Source organism: Ixodes scapularis, unplaced genomic scaffold, assembly GCF_016920785.2.
Source record: "Ixodes scapularis isolate PalLabHiFi unplaced genomic scaffold, ASM1692078v2 PGA_scaffold0__279_contigs__length_252992795, whole genome shotgun sequence".
Taxonomy (NCBI): Eukaryota; Metazoa; Arthropoda; class Arachnida; order Ixodida; family Ixodidae; genus Ixodes; species Ixodes scapularis.
Genome location: NW_024609835.1, coordinates 175,014,104 through 175,031,338, shown reverse-complemented (window position 1 = coordinate 175,031,338; position 17,235 = coordinate 175,014,104). Strand labels below are relative to the sequence as shown.

Below are 17,235 nucleotides of genomic sequence, written 5' to 3'. Positions count from 1 at the left end.
AAAGCGGGAATCGCTCATAATGCCTACAGACTGCTTCTGTGTATACGTGTTCAACAAAATGATAGAGTGGAATCGATATACCGAATGAAATGCCTGTACTTAAAATTTATAACAAATTAACTTTCGCAAGAGTCCATTGCGAAATTTTATTAATTGCCCCTATAACACTTACGATGAAATGACATCGTTAATGTAGTATTACGTCTGCCTCTACACAACAACAAGGAAAGTGTCACAACCGTACGGGAATCGTTGGAGAACTTGATCATTTTTCGATAATGAGATAGGTGCGTCCCGCATTGGATCTTTATGCAGACCCACGGATTAAAATTATTTTGTATGGCATTTTTATCTTCCGTTCCCATCATCTCAATTAATTATCCTAGAAACACTCCAACATGTGTCCTGTTTTGTACAAAACAAATAGAACAAATGGGCACAGACAAACGAAAACAAGAAATTAATTAATTAATAGCCCAATGAGTGACCGACTGAACAAACACCATTGAGCGTACCCCAGTTTTTGATAACAATTTTTAATTGGGAATGCCAAAGTACAAGAAAACATTTATACAAATGTATCCTAATCCCTTATGCATGGATGAAGTCGGGAGTCAACCGAAAGTGCAGCGTATTTTGATCTGCGCTGGGTAGTTATTGATGAGGTTTTCTCAGCTCGGGAGACGCAAAACATAATGCTTCATTGCTTCATTTTTAATCCGGTCGGCTATGATTATATGATTACACCTAGCAGGAAACGGGGAAAACAAAATTGGTCGCACCCACTATCGAATTAATATGAGCTGAGGCAGTCATTCATGCTCCATTGACGTGCTTGCCAGTTTTTGAGAGACCTATGGTTCTAACTAGGAATTGAATGCGAACTTGAGGTCTCATATACTTCGAACTATTCGGCGAATGGAGATATATTAGATCGTATGGGGACTGGCGCAGAAACCGAAAAAGGAGGGATCCGGTGTTTCCGGCCATATTGATCGTGATAGTACGTCCGCAGGCTACTAGGGAATTAAGAGGCCCAGCTATACAGGAATATAAATACAAACTTGTTATACTCTTTTTATTTAATGCGCAACAATCAATAGTGATGCCAGCACTGATCTCACAGTGCCGGGTACCATTTCGAACCTAAAAAGAGAAATACACTCTATAAGAAACGCCTGCGCTTCTACTTACCCACAAAACACTCAAAGAGTCAATCTATGTGATCTACGAAATGAGCTCAGCGAACGATGAGGCGGAATATCCGTTTAGACCTAAAAATTAGGTCTGCGCTGTGGCATTAGGCAATGCAAAACGTCATGCTTGCATAGCGTATAGGCCAAAGCGCAGAATTGATTTTCAGGTCTAAACGGATGTTCCGCCTCATCATTCGCTGAGCTGATTTCGTAGGTCACAAAGATTGGCTCTTTGAGTATTTATGGGTAAGCAGAAGCGCGAGGATTCTTAGTGTGTAGCTGATGTATACCTAAAGTTTTGCAGTGTTCGCTGGGACACATTTTTGTAAAGAAATTCGTCACGACTTCATGGGTGAGCTCAGCAGAGCTCCTATGGTCACCGTTCTTTTTGTTTATCGTTCATTATTCTTTCTTTCTTTCTGACTCTCTGTTTCTCTCTCTCTCTCTCTCTTCCGTTTTTTCAGCTCCACTGAACTTGCACGTGGTTCTCCAAGTAAATTACAATTTACAACGGGATTAGATTTTCTTTTGTCTACGAGCGTCATACGGTGTGAAACAACAAATACACCACAAGGAAGTTATATACAGGTTCGGAGCGCCATGTTTCGGCGCCCTCCTGCTGCCAATCCAGGAAAGAGAAAACAAAAATACAGCAATATTCACTATATTATAGTTAGTAATATACCACTATATTAATAATATACAACTATATACGACTATATACGAATATACAACTATATTAACTATATTTTAGTTACTCAAAAAAGTAATTAAGTTAAGTTCCTGAGTATTGGCCTCAAAAGTAATTTGAGTAGAGTAGAAAATACTTAAATGGAAAGTAATTGAGTAAATTACTACCTGTCGTAACAACGTATCGAATTACTTTTGAAGTTACCTTTACATTTTTATAGTAACAAGAAAGTACATATATATTTTTATTCGTTATCGAAATTCTTGCAGGTAAATATAAAGCGGCTTGTATTTTCACATAAATACTTCAACAACTGGTTCTGCTTCCGCGTGATTAATTCTTTTATACTTTTTGTTTTATGGTCAGTGATGTACTGTGAATGTATAATTCCTACGTTGAGGCTTAACACTGTCTGAGCTTAATTTTGCAGACAGTGTTTGCTTGTTTACAGTGTTGCTTAAAGTACATCTAAAAGTAGTTGAAGTAACGTGCAAAGTCAGTTAGAGGTTATGTATTTAAGTATCGTAAGTACACCGAGTGCAATGTACTTGAAGTAAACTACTATAAATACAACATACTTTTAAAGGAAAGTGCAAATACTTTTTTAACACAATCTTTCATGATGCCCTTTCAAACCCCATTTTATTTTTACTTTATTTCAACTGGCATGCATTTCTCCGGGGGTAATCGGAGGAGCATCAGTTTTGTTTTTGTTTTTGTTTTTTCGGAAATTGCGGCGAATATTTGATAAAGTCGTCGCCACGGAGTGGTTGTTTTACTCTCGCAGACGAACTATTTAACCCAATACACCTATAAGGCACTTTTTTTTATTGGTCTTATAGCCGTCATTACTTCACTCAGAGAATTGACCAAATGACGTTTCGAAAGACGATAGCGCGTTTTCACATGACGAGACGCCACTTTTTGTCTCCAAATTTGGGGAATGTTCTTTAAAGTGGGGAATTTTATTTTCTTCGGCACTTAGCAGAAAAAATAGTTGAGTAAAGTACAAGTATATGCTCAGAGAATGTACCTCAAGTAAAGCACAAGTTTTTAAAATTCTATCTTGAAACAGTACTTTAAGTATCATGTTCGATTTGCAGAGAACGACTTCCCTCGTATATATTCTTAACGGCCAGCTAGGTGGCGCAGATTGTCGCCCGATTCAGAGGGAATAGCCACACAGTCTGTAAATCGGAGCGAGTATTTCGAAGAGGAGCCACTGAAATCTGCATCTTCGCATGTCAAAAACGAACAAGCGACACCTTTATTTTAAAACAAAAAAGTAGAAAGAAAGAAATGGGCCACATTTGTAGTGCCACATATTCGATTCAACCGCCTGCGATCCGTTCGATGCAGCCAAGTTTTGTTTATCTGCCGCGAGCAGATTTCAAAATATGGCTATTGTCCGCACTTTGAACGAACGTAGGACAATCCCAGTAAACTGACTTTTGTTTGTTTGTTTGTACGCGAGAGCGAAGGTGAGATTGGACCCCGCGCATGCTTGATGCATCGATTCGCCGACGTGGTCGGACAAGAGGACGCCGCCGACGATAACGGGGCGCGACAGGGATTGCGTCGGCCGAATAGTTTGCATGCATGCAAGTAGTACGTGCTACAAAGCTGGAAAGTGGAGAAGCAAGGGGGAGAGAGAAAAAGCGTCTGTGCGAATATATGCAAAGCTATCTAAGATGAGGAGAGCTTGTATAGACAATAGATCAACCGACTGCGTATTCTCTTCTGCTGGTACGAACACCTGCGATGTCGAGCGATTCCACAATGCCTTAACAAGCGTCGTGAGTCGCATGTGCGACCGAAGCATGATGAGAAGCAGTGTTGCGCGGAACGGCGTTCCAAGGAACGGCGTTCCTGGAACGCGTTCCTTTTATTAGGAACGAAGGAACGTCATTGTTCCATTTTGGATGGGTGGAACTGGAACGGGAACGCGTTACATTTTTACTGGAACGGAGAAAGGAACGGCGTTTCTTTTTTTCGTCCAGTGGGGTAATTTTTATTTTATCTCTAAAACGGAAATTTTAAATATAAAAACAATGTCTTTGCGAAGAGCAGGACCTCGTTAACTTTTTGGTTACTTATCTTAGGGTTTATTTTATGTGGTCCTAACTTGGTAACAGTCAGGTGCAGGAGAGCTAGTGGACATCGATCCTTCTTTAGTGCCCGAGAATGTGGTACCACTTAGCAAAACTTTTAGTCGAAGGAAAAGACACACAAAGAGGAACGTTTCAAACTCGGCTACTTTCTTTGCATCCACGACTACGGCCATCACTGAACTTCCACAAAGAGACCTACAATTACAACAAAAGAATAGGTTACCAGACATCGAACACACCCCTGTACACTCTAAAAAAAGGAAAGCCAAAGTGACTTCCTTTAGGGGAGTCCAGGGTTGTCCCTGTGGTGACACCTTTAAAAGCGTCAAGTGACTCCAGCGCTCAGTGGAGTCACTGGACTCTTTCCTTTTTTTCTTTTTCCAGTGAAATAATTTTTATTAATTTGTTTAAATGGAAAACTCCAAAAAGTATAAAAACAATATTTTTACGAAGAGCAGGCTCTCGGTAACTTTTTGGTTACTTATGTTAGGGATTATTTTGTGTAGTCCCCGCTTGGTAACAGTCGGGCGCAGGAGAGCTAGTCAACATCGATCCTTTTTTTTCAGTGCCCGACACTACGGTACGAACAGCAAAACTTTTAGTCGAAGGAAAAGACACAGAAAGACGGACGTTTCAGACTCAGCTACTTTCTTTGCTTCCACGAATCCTCTTACACCCATAAATCTAAGGCCGACTACAGCCATCACTGAACTTCCACAAAGAGACTTACAGTTACAACAAAAGGACAGCTTACCAGACATCGAACGCACCCTTGTATCCCAAACACTGGACATTTAAAAGAAACAAAAAAATTAACCCTTATTCCTCCTCCCCTTGTCCCCTACCTTCAAACTGAACAACGAATCCAACATTCACGAAGAGGGACTTGTAGTTTTCAAGGCTGACCTTCCAAAAGCCCTTACTCTCTTCACTTTTTCATCTTGCGGACAGCGACATTGAGAAGCAACTGTTGTTGAGTTCGAGCAAGATACTTTGTTAGATTGAAACGTGTGAAGTTGTTGTAACACGCTCGTGCAATGTGGGGTAACAGTACATTTGGCTCGTCTAAATCGCCCACCACAAACGTGAATATGGTTAAAAGATGAGATTTTGAAAGGTGAATAGATAAAAAAAAAAATGAAACCCTGCTTCCGCTTGTTTTCTTCTCCCGGCGCGCTTCCATCACGGCATTCAAATTGCTATGTTCTTATTCAATGGGATAAATAAAAAAAAATAAAAAAATTCCTTGATTTAGCTAAATATGGAAATCAGCAAAATACAAATGTAACATAAATGTAACGATACGTTCCATATTTTTAACTGCAACGGGTTCCTTTTTCATCTATGGAACTTGTAACGGGAACGCGTTCCAGAGTTCAGGAGAAACGAGGAACGATCTTCCGTTCCTTTTCTTGAGGAACGTGTACAACACTAATGAGAAGGCTTCGCGTATAGGGATCATTGCATCGGCAATTCCCAAAACGACGCGATTTTTTTTTTATTTGGACACGCGTTTAGTTAAGAAGCACGTGGATTCAAAGCTGCTGCCGTGGATTCCCACCATCTTGCTGTAATTCACCTGCCGGGTTCGATAGGTGTAGGTACGTCCGTTCCTGTAATCGCTACAACTCGATGCGTTCTGGACGTATGCAACGTTAGAAAATTACTTGTTTACAGTCACATGCACAAGTCAACGTAATTCAACGTCAACAATCATCCGTCACTTCATACTGACACACATAGGCAAAAAAACTTGCAAAAATGCATTTAAATACAATAACAAAATACACCGACTAAATATATTTAAATACGAATTCAGTTAGTATTAAAATAAAAGCTCCAAATACAAAGAGTTTGTCATCTTAAAATACTTTTACAAATACATTTGGTTCTTAGGTAAAAAAAGTCACTTAGGTAAAAAAATAAAAAAATAAAAAGCCGTGAGAGAGTTGAGTCTATTTATGCACCAAGAATCAAGTGCGCCAAGAGAATGTTGCACCTCAAAATAAAATATGTTTGTCATAACGCGATAGGTGGGTGCACTATAAGGAAAATGAAGGTATTCACTGGAAGATTACTTTCAATGGGTGACTTCACGTAATTGAAGCCTTTTCAAGCAAGATTTTATGAATGCAACGTGTTTAAAAAAATAAATCACTCAGTTAAAAAGTTAACAATCGTACCCATCCCGTTCATTCATTGTTCTACTATTTATTTTGTTTTTCTTCTATATTTATTAAGGTTAAAGCGCAGCAACTTTCATGCTTCTGCGGAGCGCGAACGGCGATCCAAGGAACGGCGTTCCTGGAACACGTTCCTTATAGGAGGAACGAAGGAACGCGGCCATTCCATTTTTCATCGGTGGAACTGGAACGGGAACTCGTTACATTTCTACTGGAACGGAAAAAAGAACAGCGTTCCTTTTTTTTTCGTTGAGTGGGTTATTTTTTAAATTTATTTCTAAAAGGAAAATTTTTAAATGTATAAAAACTATCATTACAAAGAGCAAGGTCTCGTTAAGTTCGTTTTTTTTTTTTTTTTGTTACTTGGGGTTTATTTTGTCGGGTTCTCACTTGGTAACACTTGGATGAAGGAGAGCTAATGGACATTGATACATTTCTTAGCGCCCGAGACTGCGGTACAAAAATCAAACACTTTTAGTCGAAGGAAAAGACAGAGATAGGGGGACGTCTCAAACACAGCAATTTTCTTTGCTTGCACAAACCCTCATACACCCAGAAATCTAAGGCTGACTACAGCCATCACTGAACTTTCACAAAGGGGCAGGCCTACCGTTACAACAGAAGAACAAGTTACAAGACACCCAACGCAACCTTGTATCCCCGAACATTGGTCACTTAAAATATACACAAAAATTAGCCTTCATTCCTTCTCCCCTTGTCCCCCACCTTCAAACTGAACAACGAATCCAACCTTTACGAAGGACTGGCAGTTTTTGAGACTGGCCTCGCAAAAGCCCTATCCTCTTCTTCACTTCCTGGTTTTGCGGACATAAACATCGAAATCAAGTGTTGTTAAATTCAAACAAGGGACTTTGTTAGATAAAAACATGTGAGGTTGTTGTAAGACACTCGTACAATGTAGGGTAACAGTATATTTGGCTCGTCTGAATCGCTCACCAGAAACATGAATATGGCCCAAAGCTGAAATTTAGAAAGTTGAATATAACAACAAATGAAACCTTGTTTTGCTTGTTTTCTTCACCCGATGTCCTTCCATCTCGGCATTCAAATTCGTATGCTGCCCTTTGAAGGGATAGATGAGAAACAAGAAAAGCAACCTTTCTCGATTTAATTAAATCGTCAAAATACAAATGTAACGGATATGTAAGGATACGATCCATTTTTTTTAAACTGTAACGAGAACGAGTTCCTTTTTCACAAATGGAACTTGTAACGTGAACGCGTTCCAAAAATCAGGAGGAACGAAGAACGATCTTACGTTCCTTATTTTGAGGAACATGTACAACACTGGTTGCTATGATGTCAGAAAATCAAGCTGTAGTTGGCTGATTGAAAAAAAAAAGTAATGGGTAAGGCATCTCGCATTCAGGTCTACCCACTATCCTTTCAATCAAAGCCAATCGGAGCTCGACGTTGTCCTGAAGTCACCGCAACTCTTGCGCGAGAATCAGACAACTTGCTCTCCGCAATGCATACTCAAACTCCCATCGCGGAAAGCGCCCATTATCGCATTTGACTGCGGGGAAGAATGCCAAAAAATTTATTTGGGCAGTATTTGAAATGCATGTACTTGAAATACTTCATTTTTACAATTTGAATACTGTTGACGAATACCGTTTCCCAATGTGTAAGTTAGATATGAAATACTCAAATGATTCTAAACACGCATTGTGAATACCTTTATTTGAAATACGTCCCTGCTGCGCGCGCACACACACACACACACACACGCTCTCTCTCAAACACAGACAGCACCTTTCGAAGGCTACAGTCGTACTGCTCATATATATCGTGCAAAATACACGATGTCTGCTGTAAACATGATGACAGCATGATGTTAGGCGCATGTTTGCTTCGAGAACATGACTGCAGAAGGTTTTTGTATGAGCAGTGTGACACACAAAAGGTAAAATCACGGCTCAGACCGCGTCTCCAGAGTGCCTTTTGTATGGTGAACAGTGGCAGTGATACCGCCAATGGGACACACAGACCGCTTATCCACTCTTCTGGGTTGTTCACGAACGTTTCTCGTGTGAACACACTTCATCTAAGCGAGTAGCAGACATTTTTGGAGTGTCAGATGAATGAGAGCACTGCAGGGTGAACGGTGATCGCCTCGAATAGTCTTACTAAAATCTCTTACGAGAGCGTTACGTTTAGCTCACATCGTGGACTATCTTGGGTAGCTTCCCGTTAAACAACATTTGCCTAAAAAAAGAAAAAAAGGTTGAATAGACGATTTTTGCTTCGACAAGAAAAAGTAACACGTTGATAAAAAAGAACGTGCCTTCAGTTGAAAAAAACAACAACAACAACAAAAAGGTATCTCTAGATTTTTTTTAAAATTATTGTCCACTGTCTGCGGAAAAACGGCGCACTTCACGTTTTTCATGCACGCCACAAATATAACATTATTTCCCGATTTCCTTTGTTAAGAACTCAGGTATAAAATGTGTATAGCTTATGTGTGAGAGAAGGTAAAAAGTCAAAACAGGGCATCCGTTTTTTTTTCCAGTATTCTTTTTAGTTTTTAAAATGGGAGGATTCATTAAAATTTCTTTATTTCCTTATGCCCTCCAAAAATGAGCTCTTTCCCCTTTATTAAAGCCGAAGCCAGAATGCGGGCAAGCTCCCAGATAGCGTCCCATTTGAAACAGTCGATGAAAGCGAGCTAAATAAAAACACGCATTTTGTTGTCCGAATAAAAGCTGATGGAATTATTGGCGTTTCTCTCCGTTTCAGTCGGCACACTTATTTATTTGTTTGTCGTTTGTTTCAATATTCAGTCGGTCTTAGTTGCCACGTGACCTAGCCCACGAAGTTTGTTATTCTTCCTATTTTTCCTTCAGATAATATTCTGTTATAGTCACTTTTGAGTGTCCTTTATGCTATTCGTTCAACAAAGTGAGCCACTTCAAAACACTCTTGTCACGAAGAGTCACTCTCTCGATTAAACCTGAGAGCAACGCAGCATATGATTTAAACGGCTATGATGTGTTCTTCATTGCAGTAATACATCTGAAGTTAATTGTTATGCCTCATTTTTACGTATCTGTGTTTTACATACTGCCGCTTTGACATCTATTTCTTTTTTTTAACTGACAAATGCTCTGCATAAGAAAATGCAGCCCTTGACTCGACAGTCATCACCTCGTGCCCGGTCGGTCTGTATACTGAAACAAAAATAGCGCTTCCGCATTAGTTACGTGAATGGGGTGGTCTCGTTTGAAATCGAACACGCTTGTCGGGGTGGGTCTTTCAATTTTAAGAAGGAAAATATATGTAATTGCCCCATTTCTGTAAGAACAATACCGCTTTGCAAAATTTCTTAAAACCATTTTTCGCGTCACACCAAAAAGATGTAGCCGAGCAGAGTGAAAATCCGTTTTTTACTCGGTGATTTTTCTACCAAGTTCCGTACGCTGGTATGAATAGGGAAAGCATACAAAACTAACAGTAAATTTATGTGTGATTGTATAGCATACCGACTATTTTTTATTAAAAAATTACTCTGTATTTTTTTTTTTTTGTTTTTTTACTGAGGTAAAAAATGCCTAACTTCGTTTCTTTGACAATCTGGTGGCATATTCAGAGTTATTACACTTGTCGCTTACCAAATACTATGCGGGGTAGTTCTATACATAAGCTATCAACGGGCACAAGTTTTGTGCATTTAATTTTTACGGAATATTTTATACAAAATCTGAAATACTGTCAAAAATTATATTTGGCCATATTTTGATCTCGCTTTATCGAAAAACCCCATTTTTTTATTTCGTTCAATTGTTTTATTAATTATGCAGGTGATATTAAGTTTCAATTGGCTTCATGGGATTTCGCCCTTTTTTGTTGCATCTTGTCTAAAGTTATCGAAATCGCCCCCACGCGTTCTCGGAACGACCAACCGTATAGTTTCCGCAGGTGGGCTTTACCGCAAGGAGTATGCTGCTTATTTCTGTGTCAAAATGCAGCGGGTAAATTAATTTTGATTAAGAACACTCGTGCTTGGCTGCATATTGCATTTTCTTAATTTTTGTAATGATGGCAACTGACATTCCTTAGTCCGATCGTTAGCAGTGAAGCGGGTGTTCCACTATCCGGTGTGTAGGTCACAAAGGGCGGAGAAAACGGTACGAGCTCTTTATGCAGCCAGACCGGGGTCATATATCTCCTTGTGCTATACACAGAGAAGATCCTAACGTGCTCCAGGACTACGCGACAGATGGCGCCAGTGTGTGCTCTCGTCGTAAGCGATATGCAAGCGGGTTTAACGCTGGTAGCAGACGCAGTCGAACGCATTATATGCGTGAATCGTCCTGGAAGCGCCGCGAGTGTGCCTTTACATTGCACGCTGTTGCACTTGGACAACCTTGTGTGCCCGATCGTTTCTTCGGATTCGACATGCTCTTGTGCCAGAAATGCGCGCTTCACAGCAGTCGGAGTGCACGGCGTCCATATATCCGCTTGCTCGTCCCATTTTGCCTCGGCTGCAGCAGTGCTAATTTGGGTAGACAAAGGCACACAATGGTTCATCTTCGCCAGCAGCAGCCACACGGCTGAGGGCGCGTCGTGGCAACAAGCGTGACGACGATCAATCGGGATACCCGCAGGGGATATACATCGCGACGGTCGCCCGAACGGAGCCTTAGATATGGTCGCCTCTTCACGCGAGCGCGTTTCGGTAAGTCTAGAGATAACGTGTCTTCGAATTTATTGCGAAGAGGAGGTAGAAAGAGAGAGCTCGATTGCGCGAGGTCTTGGGCCGGCTTGAGGCTGTCTATGTCACTCTGTATAGTCTCTGTTCCACGGACAATGTAACGAAATAGACCCCTTTTTCTAAAGTTTATCGCGCAAGACTGACGGCTGCCATATTTTGGTCATTGCTTCCTGCACGGAGCGCGTGGTTGGATCCGAGTTTACGCCGAGTGCTGGCGCACCGCTCGTCGAACTGCTCGACTCAATGCATGCTCGAATGCGTGTCCAAACTAGGGCGGCCGTGCGGTATAAACATACTGAAGGGCGCGTACTTCTGAAAACAAACATTTTGTTCATCGTGAAGGCTCAAAATGGCACAGCAGGAGATCTGGATCCTCGTGGGGGGATTTTATTTTACGCTCCGTTGTATGCGCTTTAGAGATAATACGCTTTAGTGATAATAAGCAGGCAATGAACTCTCACGGTGACCCAATGGACTTCAGAGGAAGTCGTCGCCTATGGGATTGTCAGCTTTATTTGAATCTCCAGCCCTAAAGGAATGGTCTCCTATTGGTGATTATACAAAATACAGTCTACCTTCTCTTTCTCTCTTTTTAACGCGCTCTTGTGACTCATTTTGTGGAAGCCTTTAACCCCGTCAGAATCTAGTTTCTGAATAAACACCACGATCGTACAACGATTGCAGTTACAGCGCATGGTAACCACTTTGTCAATACAAAACTTACAATAAAAATCATTACTCCTTTTTTTGCACTAATGAATCGGGCTTTTGTTCGTACATCAGAGGAACGCGTGCCACTCTAGTACGAGCAAGGTCCGTGAAGCGCGATTCCTTAGTGCAAGCATACGCACGGCGGACAGCAAACTCGAAGCTGCATAGAGGGGCAACCGACCCTCGGGCAGAGGGTGTCTCACGGAGTGGCCACGAGGTGGTGCCGGCAACGGAGCGTGGCGCGGCGGCCGACGACTTGATCGCCCGAACGGGCCAGGCCCCCTCCACCGGAAGTGGCAGCATGCCACAACCGTCGCCGAAAACAAAAGACTGGGCGTTGCCCAATTAGCTCTGTCCCCTCCCCCTTTCCCTCTCACCTTCTTCCGCTCCGCCCACCCGATGACGCGAGTCGATTGGCTGAGACGCTGGAGCCGCGCCGTCAAGATGGCCGCCGCCGCCTCGGCGGGGGCGTCGGGAAGCTGCCTTCACCGGGGTTTCAACGGTTCCACAACCCCGCCGCGGCTCTCTCCCGCTCGATCGATCGAACTGAGCGCGCATCTCTTACGCAGCTCGCTTCTGCGGAGTCGTTCTATACGCGACTTCTCGGAATTGCGGAAATAGTTTTCGACTGAGTGTGCCTCCTCAGAGAGTCTCTGAATCTTTCTCCACCGACAGAGGGAGAACGCCAGGCGCTTCTCGAAGATCTCCAGCCCTAGCTTTCATGCCTATATACCTTCCGCCGTACAATACGTATAAGTTTAAAAAGTAAACGAAAAAATAATACTTTGATTTCTCAACTTGGTTGCAGCTCGCGCCATCTGGACTGCGTGGCATAAACTAAGTGGGCAAATAGAAAAGTCATTTATGCACTCCTCCACTGTATATCCCAGGATGGAACCCGAAACGTTTATTTCTGTGAATCTGAGCGACGCTGTTATGCATGGAGCTTCTGAATTTCCGAAGCAGTATAAATGCAGTGTTTTTTCTGCACTCCGCCGCTGATTTTGCCCCGAGAAGCTCGACAACTCAACCAGCAAGCTGCAGCGTAACCCTGCCAATTATGGCCGCTAGGTCAAAACCGATCCTTGTGACTTAATGAGTGACACAACCAGTTCAGCGTCCGTGCAGGTGCACTTCCGCGTCTCAAATGGCGCTGGCTGCAGTGCCGCCGGCCTGATCACTACTCCAAGGGCTTCGTGCAATGCCCAGGGAACGGATTCTTCATCTTTTTAGAAAGTACTCCGCTGCAGGTGCAGGATCAAGCGTCGCTTTCGCTGGGACAACCGCATTAATAATTACCCAAGTGGGCTATGTCGGAAACTTACGTATAACAAGTAACACAGTCGCTCGAATAACCATCCTAACTCAATCAAATCCCATCGTTGCTCGAAGGAACCTGGCAGTCTTAATTTGTGAAGAACTCAACTATGAATTGTGGGTTACAGCTTTTGGCGGGCTAGTTGGTTCATGTCTAAGCCTCCGAGTGTCGTACTAAGTCATTTGCGCATTTTATTTATTTCCCGAGATTAATCGCGCCTCGCTATATAATGCGTTGACGAGCCTGAAGCCAGCTGTGCCACCGGATACAATCTACGATTGACCTCCAAACGCAACTGACAAAACATCGCCCATAGAAAACCTGTATTTCTCTTTCGCTGTTTCGCCGTGATGCACGTCATGATGCGAAACAAAATTATATTGTCAGGACTGTCGCATTACTTGTGCTGCGATATCAGGACGTACGCTATAAAAAAGTATATACATATATATATTTTTTCAGGCTCTTTACTATTGCACACGCCAAAACAAAATCCCGTAATTGGTGCGCGACTAAAAAAATTGGCGGGTCAAAGTTACGTTCACTGAAGACTTGGCGGGCAGCACGAGTAAGACGTGTTGCACATTTTGATAGGCTTTCGATATCAGGGGTCATCGCACGCCTTGCCGTCTTTAGCACATCTCGCAATGTCGTGTCCGTCATTGCAGATCGAAGGCAGTTTTTGTTGAGAATTGTCACTGAGAAGCCCTGCTCCCGAAACATCCCAAAAAGCGACGCCCGTTTCAAGGTCTGCAGCCCCCCCAGGTACTCCTTCTGGTCAAAGTTCTAGAACTCAAGCAGCTGAGATTCGCGTTGCATACTCTTCAACGCTGGCGAACACTCCTTCGTATACCGGAGCCTTCCGATGCCGCAAAACAGGAATGGCGGAAGAGGTCGCAGTTTGCCTTCTCAAATTCAAACGGATTAAATCGCATGCTGCAAATCTACGAGGGAAGGTTCTTTATATTTTCTTCCGTAAGCTAAAGTGTATTTCTGTGTCGAGCCGGGCCGCTAAAAAACGCGGATGGGCCGCATGCGGCCCGCATGTTGGGCATCCCTAAATTTGAAAGCTTATAGATCGATCCGGTTACTCCGATAACGATACTCAGCCGACGCCTTTGCGCGCGCATCGTACGTTATCGGGTCAGAGGCATCGGAGCGATCCACTATAAAACTCTCTCTTTTCTTCCGAAAATCAAAGATCGAGTTCGAAGAAAAAAAAAAGATATATATATAAAGGGTGTCACAAAAGAAAATTTACACGGTCTTTTTTACCGTAAAAGTAAGCTAGGCATCGCCGAACGCTCATTCTCCGCTCAAAGGTACAGCTAGAGGTCACAACCAGATGCCAAAGTTTCAGCCCGATCCGATAACTTAATGAAAAGTTATCAGTGATTTTCTGAAAATTTCAATGGGAAAATGGAGCCCATTTTTGCCCGTTGTCGGTTTCTGGTGTCATAGAGCCCCATGTGTTGGAAAACTCCCCGGCCGCCAGTTTCCCATTGCCTGAGCTCGGCGTTCTGAAGTCCCCCTAGCTCTTGTCTCCTCGTCTCTCTCAGTTCCTCGGCGCACTCATAGCTGAAATTATTTAGACTCAACTCTATGTCGATTGAAACTTGAGAAATTGCTCGACAGCTTCGACGTTTGGGTTAACAAAACACTGGAGCAGGCCAACTTACTGCAGCTATGCAGAAAACGGGGAGACACGCGCGCTCGCGCACCTATACAAAACTTCCGCCTTCCGTTCTCAAACAAGACAAAAATGTAACGCGCTCTTGTTTGGAGGTTTTTCACACTACAACCCCCCCCCCCCCCCCCAACCAAAAAAAAACAGCGCTGTTTTCTTTTTTTTCTTTTAGAATTGAAGGTGTTTTGCACGCACACCATGTCGATATATTCCGGACGCGATGATGATGCGCTAAACGCGGCGTCGGCCGGAAAGATATTGATCTGGCGCCGCAGATTTTGTAAGTTCGCACGCCGAAAAATCGGAGATTTACCCTTGCTCTTCGTGTAAGACGAATAATCAGTTTCCAATATGAACTTTTCCCATTTTACGGTCCAGCAAGCTTGGGCAACCTATGAGCCGCAGATCACGCGTTCACAGCTCACACATCATACAAAGGACACGGAGTTCTTCGCGGACATTACGACAGAATTATTATGATAGAATGGCTACCACCAGTGTTGCCTCATGGGGTTGGGAAAGGCGCTCGATTCAATCTCAAGAGATGTCCGACTTTGGGGGATGCGTCGCTGGGACATTGGCGTCCATTCGTGCAATGGTAATGAAGTGGGACATATTTACGTCGTCCAGCCCACCAAATATGTACATCCGTACCCCGAACACTCGAATGGGGTGCTCTTCAACTCGCCGATTTCGGATGCTTCTCGACTCTGTGTATTACCAAACTTGTTCTATATATAGAATTTTTTTTTCAACTTGGCTAATATTATTTGAACGATCGTTTACGAAGGTGTCTGATTACATCCACATTGTTTCACCGTGTGTTTTGCAAGAGTGTGGAATGACGGAAGATCCCACTCCACCGCGCAAACCGGTCCTGCACAACCGCTAATTGCAAGCGCAGCTGCGCCGTCAGCGTCACCCGTACCGTGGCAATGAAAGTCTGTCGCACCCAGCAACAAAGGCGCGCGCCGCTTGCGAAAGTCCGGATCCCAAACGCCCCTAAATCAATTGACGGCGTGGCTATCGCCTCATCGGTACCGGGTATTCCGACCCACAATTATATACAGTGGAGACACGAGGGCGTACGACACCCATTGATACCGGGAACCCGAATTCCCGTAGACCGATTTCGCGCAAAAGCGCGCTCTCTCTCTCTCTCTCTTCTATCGACGCTATGCATACCGGGTATCATATCGAGTGAGAACCGCGTTAGAACGCTTCCGCAAACAAAACCAAAGCAATAACAATAAAAAAGAAGCGCGTACGAACGCGATCACGAGCTTGCAACAGACGGCAACACAAGGACGGAACGACGCGACAAAAGCGAAACAAAAAGAGGCTCGGCGCAGTCGGGAAGCAGCGCAGAAGCATGGCGCGCGGACGGCAGCACTCACCGGAGAGCAAGCAGCAGCGAGGCGCAGCGCCGGACGGTCGGGAGGACGCTTGCGGCGCACGGGCTCGCGTCCGGTCAAGTGGCGCGCGCGCGAGACTGGCCGCGCCGAACGGCGCTGCGCGGCGGGAGCGCGCTTGAGCAGGCTTGCGCGCGCAGCGCTCATTGGCCCCCGGCGCACCAATGCGCGCTCGCGAATCAAACCTCACGGAGGGGGGCGGGGCCCTCGGGGGGCGGGGTCTGAGGTTGCGCCGGCGCGCTCTGGCGCAACCACGCGAGCTTGCGGGCGCGGGGAGTGCGCGGGCGCGCGGCGCTCGAGAGCGTGCGCAAAACCGACGCTCGCTCGCTCCGCGCGGCGCGCTCTCCTCTTGCGCCTCTCGTGCCCATCCTTGACGCTCTTTTTCCAGGGGTGCGGTTCGCGCGGGAAAGAGTTCGCAGCTCGTTCGCGGCGCGATGGGGGCAGCGCCAGGAACGCCCGCAGGAGCGGTCTTGGCGTGGTGGGAGGGGGCGGCGGGGGCGACTGGGGACAGCGCGAGCTTGGCGGCATGGCAGCCGATGCTTGTTCCCACCTCGAGGAAGCGAGGATAACGCGGCGGTTTTGTGGAGGACACGAATCTCTGCCTGGACAAGCGTGCTACTCTCAACAAACCAGATGTCCAGAGTCGTCCTGCGAAGTTCGATGCGTGATGGCCAACGGATGCGGACGATATAGAACGGTGCGCGGGTTTTCTCCATTTCTCCCGGTGGTCAACTGAGTTACCAACACCGCCGTAAACTGGGTTTCATTGTTAGTCAACACGACCCAGGGTTTGGCAATTGCTTGATCATTGCCTGTGCGCGGTAATTTGCATATCCCACAGTTAAATTAATTTTTTTAACAACATTCGTTCACTTCGATTGAGAATCCCACACAATCAATCCCGTGGCTTAATCTAGATTAGGAGTCCCTACCGAAAAATCGAGTATGACGTTTCACTATCCGGATCATGGAAGCGGAAATCTGTTTCTGGAAACCCGAAATCAAGATTGCAGACAAAGGAATAATTTCTGAAAACATAAAATCAAGATAGAGTCCAAATAACAGACTTGTACACATTACTGAAAAAAGTAACTGATTACAATTACAATTACTTTACTGTAAAAAGTATCCGGTTACAATTATAATTACAGCCTCAAAAAGTAATCGAAAAATTACTCTGAAGTGATC

General features: G+C 44.2%; 1 protein-coding gene across 1 annotated transcript in view; it reads right to left on the bottom strand.

Annotated features, from left to right (window-relative positions):
- Positions 1 to 16,088, bottom strand: part of LOC8041813 (paired box protein Pax-6-like) — a 203,955-nt gene extending 187,867 nt beyond the window's left edge. The window contains exon 1 of the mRNA XM_042286546.1: positions 16,033 to 16,088. The gene's annotated coding sequence lies outside the window, so the exon portion shown is untranslated. The remainder of the gene's footprint in view (positions 1 to 16,032) is intronic.
- Between the last annotated feature and the right edge of the window lie 1,147 nt (positions 16,089 to 17,235).